The 9349-nt window shown below is 47.2% G+C and overlaps 1 pseudogene; it reads right to left on the bottom strand.

The window, feature by feature from the left end:
- Positions 1 to 953: 953 nt before the first annotated feature.
- Positions 954 to 9144, bottom strand: LOC118727030 (annotated as a pseudogene).
- Positions 9145 to 9349: the final 205 nt, after the last annotated feature.

The following is a 9349-nucleotide window of genomic DNA, read 5'->3' as shown; positions in this document are numbered from 1 at the left end:
ACAAGACCCAGAGGAGAATCACAATGAGACAGGGGCTCTGTCAAGAGGGACACAAAATGGAGAATTAGCACAATCACAGCCCCTCCAGGAGACCTCTCCACTGTCCAGACACCCAGAGAGCACTTTCTAGGGAGAACCCCATGGAGTCCCTACAATAACCCTGTGAGGCTGGGTTTTACCCTGTGCTCAGAAGAACAAACACTCAGAGAGATGCAATGCCCTGAAGACACTCAGCAAGCAGGCGGCTGAGTGACCACTATGCTGAGGAGGAGCAGGGTCTCACCTAGTACATGATTGGTCCCACACACATTGGTTAGCAGCAATTGTTTTGGATTAACACAGAGGAATGAGGGGGTATGAAGGTGGGGTCACTGCCTACGACTGTGGGCACCAGGTATTCCATCTCTTTGTCCAGGCAGGGTGCCTTGGCAGTCTGCATCTTACAGGTCCTCTTTTGTCTGTGGGCATTGTTTATTTGGAACCCAGAGTGAGTGGTGCTGGGGCCACTTTGCTGTTTGGCAGCTGAAGTCCACGGCTGGGTTGACTGGCTCCCAGTTCTGCTTAGGGTTTCCTAATGGGAGCCAACCTTTGGCCTTTGGCCATCCAGCTCTTAGTCTGGGCATACAATAGATCAGCTCCCCAGGGAAGCAGAGTTCTGGCTTCCAGGAAGGGCAGGTTTAGAAGATGAGTACAGTTCTCATGGGAGTGTTCAGGGTCCTCAGGCCAAAACATGTCTTCCATGATTCTCTAGCTCAGCACTGCCAACCTGACCTTCCACCCACCAGAATGTGCTGGTTAATGAGCAGAGCGGATGGGGGCTTCTTGTGGGTGTCACCAAGTTAGTTCCAGGCTGGGAGCACATTCACACTTCAAACAGTTTTTCTGTGTGTTTCCAAGGTTGGTCTCTGTACTAAACTGAAATGTTAACAGGAAAGCAATTGCGCCCTCCAATACTAAGCATCAGCAGGGCCACAGGCGTGGCTAGAAGGTAGACCTGAGTGTCCAGAGACGCAGATGGGGTAATTCTTGATGTGGGAGGACCTCTAAGTTGCCAGTTAGAAGAACTTCAGGTCTTTCCACACCACATGTTTGATGAGGACCTGCAGCATATACTTGGTGCTTGGCCCTGCAGACCAGGTGGCTTCTGCCATCCATGAAATAGCTTTTGGATTCCATGTCCCTGTCCTTGTTTTTTTTGTTTTTTTGTTTGTTTTGTTTTTTGTTGTTTGTTTGTTTGTTTGCAAAAACAGCACCTTCTTGTTCATCTCCCTGGTGATCACTGTCATAGACATGGTGGGTAGCCTGGTGACTTGGAAAGAATGGAAGGTGCATGTATATTTGGTGGTAACCAGGTTCTTCTTTCCCGAGTTTCTCTTCCTGGGCTGCCATCCAATAATCTACCTTAAGCCCCATCAGTTCAGTGTCAATGCTTTGCCTGGGGGAGATGAGTGGGGTGAGCAAGGCCTCCTTATTGGCCGCAGATCTGTATGGCGGGGTGGACAAAAGCACACTGCAGCCCATCTGTGTTTCCAGACAGGGCCGGGAAATATTTCCACTATTCCAAGTGCCACCAACCCAATTAAAGGATTGAAGTGGAAAGAGCCCTCATTGGGGCTCTTCTGTTGTATGTGAACATGGTGTCCTTGATGGGCAGCTGGTGGACATAGCTGGCCCCCTGGATGTACCATGTAATTCTCAACACCATGCACAATGTGTCCTGCACAGGCCTCCAGCTTGTGGAACAGGTCCTGTCAGGTCAGGTCTTAGAAGAAATTGTGGAGTGGTAATTGATGGAGCACAGGTACCTGGCCAGGGAGTGTTAAACCAGTGGGATAACCAGGAAGTACACATAGCTCTGCCAGTTGGGAAGTTCTTTGCACAGCTGCTCCACGAACACCCACAGCACAGTGCTGAAGTAGAGCTGTGCCCCTGCCACCACGATCTTCACTGGCGTCACTGTCTGGGAATTGTAGTGACAGTATCTCTGTTTCCATAAAATGATAAGAGTTGAAGACCACCTGAACCTCAGGAGCAGGTGCACACCACAGGCAGCATGAGTTGCTGCAGGACTCAGAATGGAACTGCCCCATCAGAGGCATTGAGGAGGAGGATTTTCTCAGGCAGCTGGTGTCAGGGATGAGGATGTGGTTTAGCTTGACTTTCACTGTCTTCCTGGGGATCTGAAGCTGGCTCGTGAGGTCTCAGCAGTACTTGTCATCTTATCTGTTGGACCACTTGTTCCTGGCTTTGCCACCTGCTACCCCTTCAGGGCCATGCCCCAGCCCCAGGGGCCAGCCCGCTTCCCCTGAGATCTGGTTGAGGGGATGAGAGACTTGGTGACACACCAACAGAGTGGCAGCTTCTGTGCATTATCCTTTCCAGGTCTCCGGAAGCAAGAACACCAATCACTGGGAACACAGCAAGAGATCAACTTGCACTGGCAAATGCCTCTTGGCAAGTGAACTGGTGGTTGAGTGGTTGCTAGAATGTGGTTGCCTGATTACAAGGGTATCAAGTTCTATTGGGAAGTCACCTCAGTTCCTGGGATTGTCTTCCCTAAGTCCCCTCATCTGAGAACAGCTATGAAAATATTTCTGAGGTCTCTGCCCTTGAGTCCTAAGGCTCTGCCAGTTTCTCCTTGGGGTGGGTATACTATGGGCCACTGAGTCTGAGACACAGTTCCTTGGTTGCTTGTGGCTCTTTTTCTCAGGCACATGAGTTGGACTTGGAGGGTCCTTCCAGCTCTGGCACTGTGGATGCTCTCCATCTCCAATAGAAAGCTGGGGTCGAGGCAGGTCTTCCAAATATGGCCTGAGCCAGGGCTTCAGGTTACTGAGGAAACTATCATGGGCCACTGTCACTGAGGTTCTCTAGTGAGTCATACAGCAGATCCAGGTCCTCCTCCACCTCAGGGACATGCTCTGAAGACTCTTGCTCCAGGTCAAGGTCTTCTTCCCAAACTTGCACCCTGCACAGCCATGCCCCAACTTCCTTGTTGGCAACTTGTTGCCTGGTCATGAATGGTGTTCTTACTACTCCTTTGTGCTGCTTCTTGGCTTGTTCCACATCAAAGTTCTCCTCCTCTGGGTCTTGCCCCTGCCCAGGATCATGGGTGGCCTGCTGCTTAGTGAAGATTTTACCTTCCCTCTCAGTGTAATGAACCCTGGATTTGGCCTTGGGGCCAGCCTGCTGGGTGTCATCCTCAGGTTCCTCTCCCTCTGTATCAGAACATGAAATTCTGTTCACTGAACTTGGCCCATGTGCACTCTGTCACCTTAGTCTTAGATTTGGGGTTGTTCTGAGAAAATGCCTTGTCCCATATCTTCAAGGAAAGGAACAAGAATGAAAAAATGTCCAGTGTTCTGAGTCTCTGTCCTTGGTGGGTGTAGCACAATCAGACCAAGCAGCAGCACCTTGCACCTTTTCTGGAGAAGCCACTGAGCCCACCCAACCTCAGGCCTCCAGATATCCTGAGAATCAACAAAGTGTCTCCTCTTCCCAGTTAAGGCCCATTATCTGTCTTTCTTTGCCTACATATGCTGTCGAAACTGCCACTTTTGGTGAATCCAATTGTGGAATTTGCATGGGGAGATTTACTCAGGAAGGTGGCAGGAAGGTACCTCCCTCTGGTCTCCAACATAAGTGACCACCTCTCTCAGCAGGACCTTTTCTCCACAGCTGCCCCTATTCCCTAGTGCAGACAACATGCCAGGTCCCAGGGGTGAGTAGCACAAAGCATTATGTTGGCCCCAGCCATGCTTTTCCTCTTCAAGTCTAGATCCACATCTCAGCATCAAGAGACTACACTGAGTGATCAAGAGCTCGCTCAGGTATCAACACTTCTGCCCCAGTGTGTCCTTGAGAACATAGGGGAAAGGGCATCACTGAAACAGGGATTCTGGAGACACGTGAGCACTTGTTACTATGAAGGAGACACTCAGTTGTGCCCAGAGGACTGGATCCCTTGTCCTGAGTTCTGGGCTCCTGAGGTGTGTCCTCTCACTGTGTATCTGTGTGAGCGTTAGCCTTTTGGGGGTCCTTTGGAGGGAAGAGAGTCACCCTGTTGGCTGAGCTAAACCTCACAATGGTTTGTTAAAAGCTAGGAGCTGCGGGTCTGGGCTCCATGTATGAGGAGTAAGCTAGTCCTAGATTCTAGACAACCTTGGGGTTCCCAGTGAGCAGACAGGACTAAAGAGGAGCAGGGAGGAGAGGGTACTAAAGGAGGAGTGGAGAGTTCATGCTGAGAGTCTTAAATGACTGATCTGTCATCAGAAGGGTTATGTCATGACCTTGGATATTTCAAGATCATAAAGGGTGATGGCAGCTGAGGATTTCAAGAACAAGCAGGACACAGGGCTATCTGAGCAAGCATTAGCTCTTCCCACAGATGTGGGTGTCTCCATGGTCCCAGAGGCCAGTCAGCACTCACCTGTATGTACAGGGCCACCTCCAGACATACTTCTGTTGTTTCAGTAGCCCCCCTCCTTGAGATCCCATCATCCTGTTGGGACACTCCCTCCCTCCTGCTAATAGTCTCCTACTAACCCTTAAATCAGGCCACATATATAGGGACAAATTAGGTCTCATCTGCAAGAAACTCAGTATTTGTCCATGAGGTTGTCTCATCCACCTCCTACTCTCACCATCATTAACACCCCAGTGCAGAGAACCTCACCTCCCTCCACTTCAGGGACATCCTGTCCTGACCATACTCTGCTGCTTATCATTTAGGACATGTCTGAGCTTCTTCCCACCTACATCTCACTCTCTCCTTACTATTGTCCATTCCCTTCCTTTTCTCATTCCACCTGCTCTCAAACTCAGGAAGTTCCGTTCTGAGTCCTGCAGCAACACATGCTGCCTGTGGTGTGCACCTGCTCCTGAGGTTCAGGTGGTCTTCAACTCTTATCATCTTATGGAAACAGAGATACTGTCACTACAATTCCCACCTGCTTCCCTTCTCTCCTCCTGCACCAGGACTGCTGGTCACTGCTAGGGACCATTATACCAGGGCTCCCAGAACTGGTGTCTGACTTTCTCTCTGCTCAGACATCCCTGTTTCTGTCTTGGGAACCAACATCCTGATGATCCCAGTACTTGCACCCCCACATTTCTTATTGTATCCTGACTCAATTAAATTGTTCTAATTCTTCCTTCTCCCTGAAATTTTAATTCCTTGCTTGCCTGGTTAATATATATCTCCACATACTAGAAATGTCAACTGCTCATTAATGATTCTCTTTGAAAGTAGAGAATACTTCTTCACAAAATGTTCTCTTCCTGTCACCTTAAGTCCACTTGTGCTATGAGAACCACATTACATCATTGTCCTCATATATCTGTATTCCATGAGAATGTTGTTGAAAAGACTTTAGCATCACTGATCTCTAGTATTAGTTCCAGTGCACAGGACTTACTGTAAACCATTTTCTGCTCAAATATACACTGTGTGGCCAGATTATTATGGTCTCTGAACACATAATAATCTGCCCACTCAGTGTATATCCTATATAATAAAAGGATAATATGCAAATTGTCCCCTCGACCAGGAGTTCAACCAGCATGCAGGCTGGCCAACTGCCCATGGCCCCTCCCTTTAGCATCACTGATCTCTAGTACTTAGCAGTTCCAGCATACAGGAATTACTCAAAAAACATATTCTGTTAAAATATATTTGTTCAAATTCTGGCCCATAACATCTACTGTTAACAACAATCATAAATGTAAAAGATCATGGACTCTAAAGGGACCTACCCTCCCTTTACTTTTCCAGACATTGTTTATTTTGAAAATGCTTTCCTCAATTGCTATGGCACATGTAAAATCTGTGTAAAGAGGGTAGACAAATACTTATTTAACCTCTGGTTTGCTTTATGAATCCCATCCTAAAGAGCCTTGTGTATGCTGCACAAATGGGCTCCTTTTCTCAGTATTTATGGTACCAGGTCAACTATAGGATTCATCACATTCCACTACGATTGTTTAATGCCTGTGTCAACCCAGAGAGAGTAGCTCATCTTGAGGGCATGCATTGTGTGTCTGGTCCAAAGTTTATTCCCATTTGTCCTGAGACATTTTAGCTTTTTCCAGGGCAAGGTGCCTAGAAGGGTGTTAGTCCCTTCTCTCCAGATGGTTTGCAGTGCTGAAGAGGACTGATATAAAAGGAGAAGCCAGACCACATAAACAACCTTGATTAGCATTAGGGAGTGAGATAGAAGGACCTCAGGGAAAGGCCCAGGAAAACCAGAGCTCAGGGGCTGAGGGTAGGGAGAGGCTCTGACCCAAGAGGTCATGAGTGTGGACCCCCAGGCCCTGGTAAGTGCCAAGTCCACTCTTCAGTGCTATGCACCAATAGAAGAGGTGCTTGGGATACTGTTCCCTGGGAGTAGAGCAGGGTAGAGTTTCTGTCCCAGGTGCAGGTGGTAATCAGTGTTCAGTAACTGCTTCCTGCTGCTTAACCCTACAACATTCTGCAAAGTGGAAGCTAGGGGGTTGTTAAAGCATGTTTTTCCGATACACTGGTAGGAGATGAAGTCAAATGAAATGTGACTTCCCAGGTACATTCCTGACATAAAGGGTCTCTGCCCAAATGCCCTTTGGTCAATTTTCCTCAAAGTCCCATTGTCCTGGGTCTCAAGAATGTCAAGTCCTTAGAGAAGAGGTATCCTGAGAGACTAATTATTCCAAACCTATGACTCATAGTAACATTATGAAGGCCCAGAAGAAACACAGTTGCTCAAGGCTCTGAAGAATAATAGTGCTAAATTTTATATAATCAAATTAAATTTATATTGAAGGGTATTTCATTAAGTTTTAGTTAAAATAGACTGCATGCTACAGCAGCTGCGTGTTACTGAAGGATGCCCAGGACCAAACCAGAGACGGCCGGACCTGCATCACCACCATTTGTCCATCAACCAGATCTGAAATAGCATGGCTGACATGTACACATAAGGAACTATTTGACATTGAAATTGGGTCTCAAAAGAACTGTTGGCCCAGAAAGGAACTCACTACAGTCTGATTCATTTTCCTCTCAGCATAACCATTATGGCTTGTCTCAGTTTAGGTTCTTACAAAGGTATTTCTTAGATCACATAATCTCACACATCTAGAGGAAATAATGAACGACATAAACTGATGAACAAAAACAGATCCAGCGATACTGGTTTGGCTCAATGGATAGAGCGTCGGCTTGGGGACTGAAGGGTCCTGGGTTCGATTCCGGTCAAGGGCATGTACCTTGGTTGCGGGCATATCCCCAGTAGGGGGTGTGCAAGAGGCAGCTGATCGATGACTCTCTCTCATCGATGCTTCTAACTCTCTATCTCTGTCCCTTCCTCTCTGTACAAAATCAATAAAAATAAATATATATATAAAAACAACAACAACAACAACAACAACAACAAAACAGACCCAGAGAAAGAGAGGCAGCGATCAGACTCTCAAACCTCAGAGGGAAAGTAGGGGAGATTGGGGGTAAGGGGAAGAGATCAACCAAAGGACTTGTGTGATGCATATGGGCCTAGCCAGTGGCCATGGACAACAGGGGGGTGAGGGCATATGTAGGGAGGGATTTGGGATGGGAATGGGGGGGGGGGGGAAGAAGGACAATTATGTGATACTATAATCAATAATAAATAAATAAATAAATAAATATATAGAAAAATGCAGTAAAATTGTAAACATATAATAATAAACACAAATATATTGAAACAACATCCAAAGAGGGTACAGAGAGCCATCTCTGTCTATGCAGAGGACACAGAATATGGGCCAGGACATAGTTACACAGGCCTCACAGGAGCTGGATGAGTTGCTCCAATGGAACAGGTGATTCCAAAACTGGAACTTCAGTGACAGCTGTGCCATGAGCCTGCTCTGGCTCTGGACAGGGCACTAGAGTTGTTGTTTCCTCCTTAGGTATTTCTTGAGACTGCTCAGGAGCTGGTTATGTAGATACAAGAAGAGAACATATTATCCCCATGACTGACCTTTGTGGGCCTTCCAAGGAAGGCAACCTCCCACCTCCTTCACTGAAGTCTCTGTTCAAGACCTCACCCCAGGAAGTCCTCCAGATTGCAGGCCATGGGCACTGATCTATGCTCCTGCCTAATAACAGGCTCTGGAGGCGCTTCCCTGTGTGGTTCAGCCACATCTCCTCCCCACTCACCCACACCACCCAAATCCATATCCACATAAGTCTTTTGCTACCTCAATGTTTTCTAGGAGAAGCCCTCAGAACAATGCACTCTTAAAGAAATCCCACAAGGTGTGGGAACCAAGGTCTTGCCAGCGTCTCCAAGTCACAGTCCCCTTACTTCCCTTTTGGCTCTGAGTGAATCCAATTAACTTCTTCTGCTGGTGCAGAGATCCACTTTCTGCTTCAAAATATGCAAATATGAAACAATAGTTGAAAGAGACACAAGGTGTGGGAATCAAGGTTTTGACAGTTTCTTGGAGCAAAAGTTCCATACTTCTCTTATGGCACTGATTGAAACCAATTTACTTTTGCTGGTCCAGAGATCTACTTTCTGCTTCAAAATATGCAAAGATGCAGCCATACTTTGAAGAGGAAGACATATTGACTGACCTGTGGACACTGCTAGCATGTACAGCCTAGAGTAAATAAAACATTCCTGACTAGAAGGAAGCTCTGGAGTGCAGTCCTGGGCGCAGGGCATTTGCTGACTGAATGAGCCCAAACAAGTCCCATCTCAGATAGCTGGGTGACCCTGGGTCCTCCCTGGTCAACCCTGGGATTTCTAATCTGGCTTCACCCATGACAGGTGATTCATAATGGAATCTTCAATATTTTTATCACAATAGAAAATAGCTTAGCTTAAGGCCTCAAGGAGAATCACAAATAAGGCAGAAGTTTCTTTAAGAAGAGAAAATGGCCACTTAGAACAACCACATCCCCTTTAGCACGCCTCTCCAGTGTCCATGTACCCAGAGAGCCTTTCCCAGGAAGACACCCCACACCCCTGATTCTCTACTATTACCCATTGAGGCTGGGGCTAAGCCCTCCCCATGTTCAAAGAAACAAACCCTCAGAGAGATGCAGTGACCTGAAGACTCGCAGCAAGCAGGTGGCTCAGTGACCACTGTTCTGTGGAGGGCAAGGCTCACCTGGTACACCATGGTTGGTCCCACACATTGCTTAGTAGCAAAAGTTCCATAATCACACACAGGGATGTGTGGGTACAAAGTTGTAGACACTGCCCAGTAAGCCTGGCACCAAGTATATGATCAGTTTGTGCATTCATTGTTACTGGGTTGTCTGCACACTACATGTCCTTTTTAAATTTTCTTATGAGAGTCAAGCTTATTTGGTACCCAAAGAGCA

The sequence above is a fragment of the Pipistrellus kuhlii genome, unplaced genomic scaffold (genome assembly GCF_014108245.1).
Source record: "Pipistrellus kuhlii isolate mPipKuh1 unplaced genomic scaffold, mPipKuh1.p scaffold_m20_p_23, whole genome shotgun sequence".
Taxonomy (NCBI): domain Eukaryota; kingdom Metazoa; phylum Chordata; class Mammalia; order Chiroptera; family Vespertilionidae; genus Pipistrellus; species Pipistrellus kuhlii.
The sequence above is the reverse complement of the archived record's forward strand: the minus strand, read 5'-3'. Positions and strand labels throughout refer to the sequence as shown.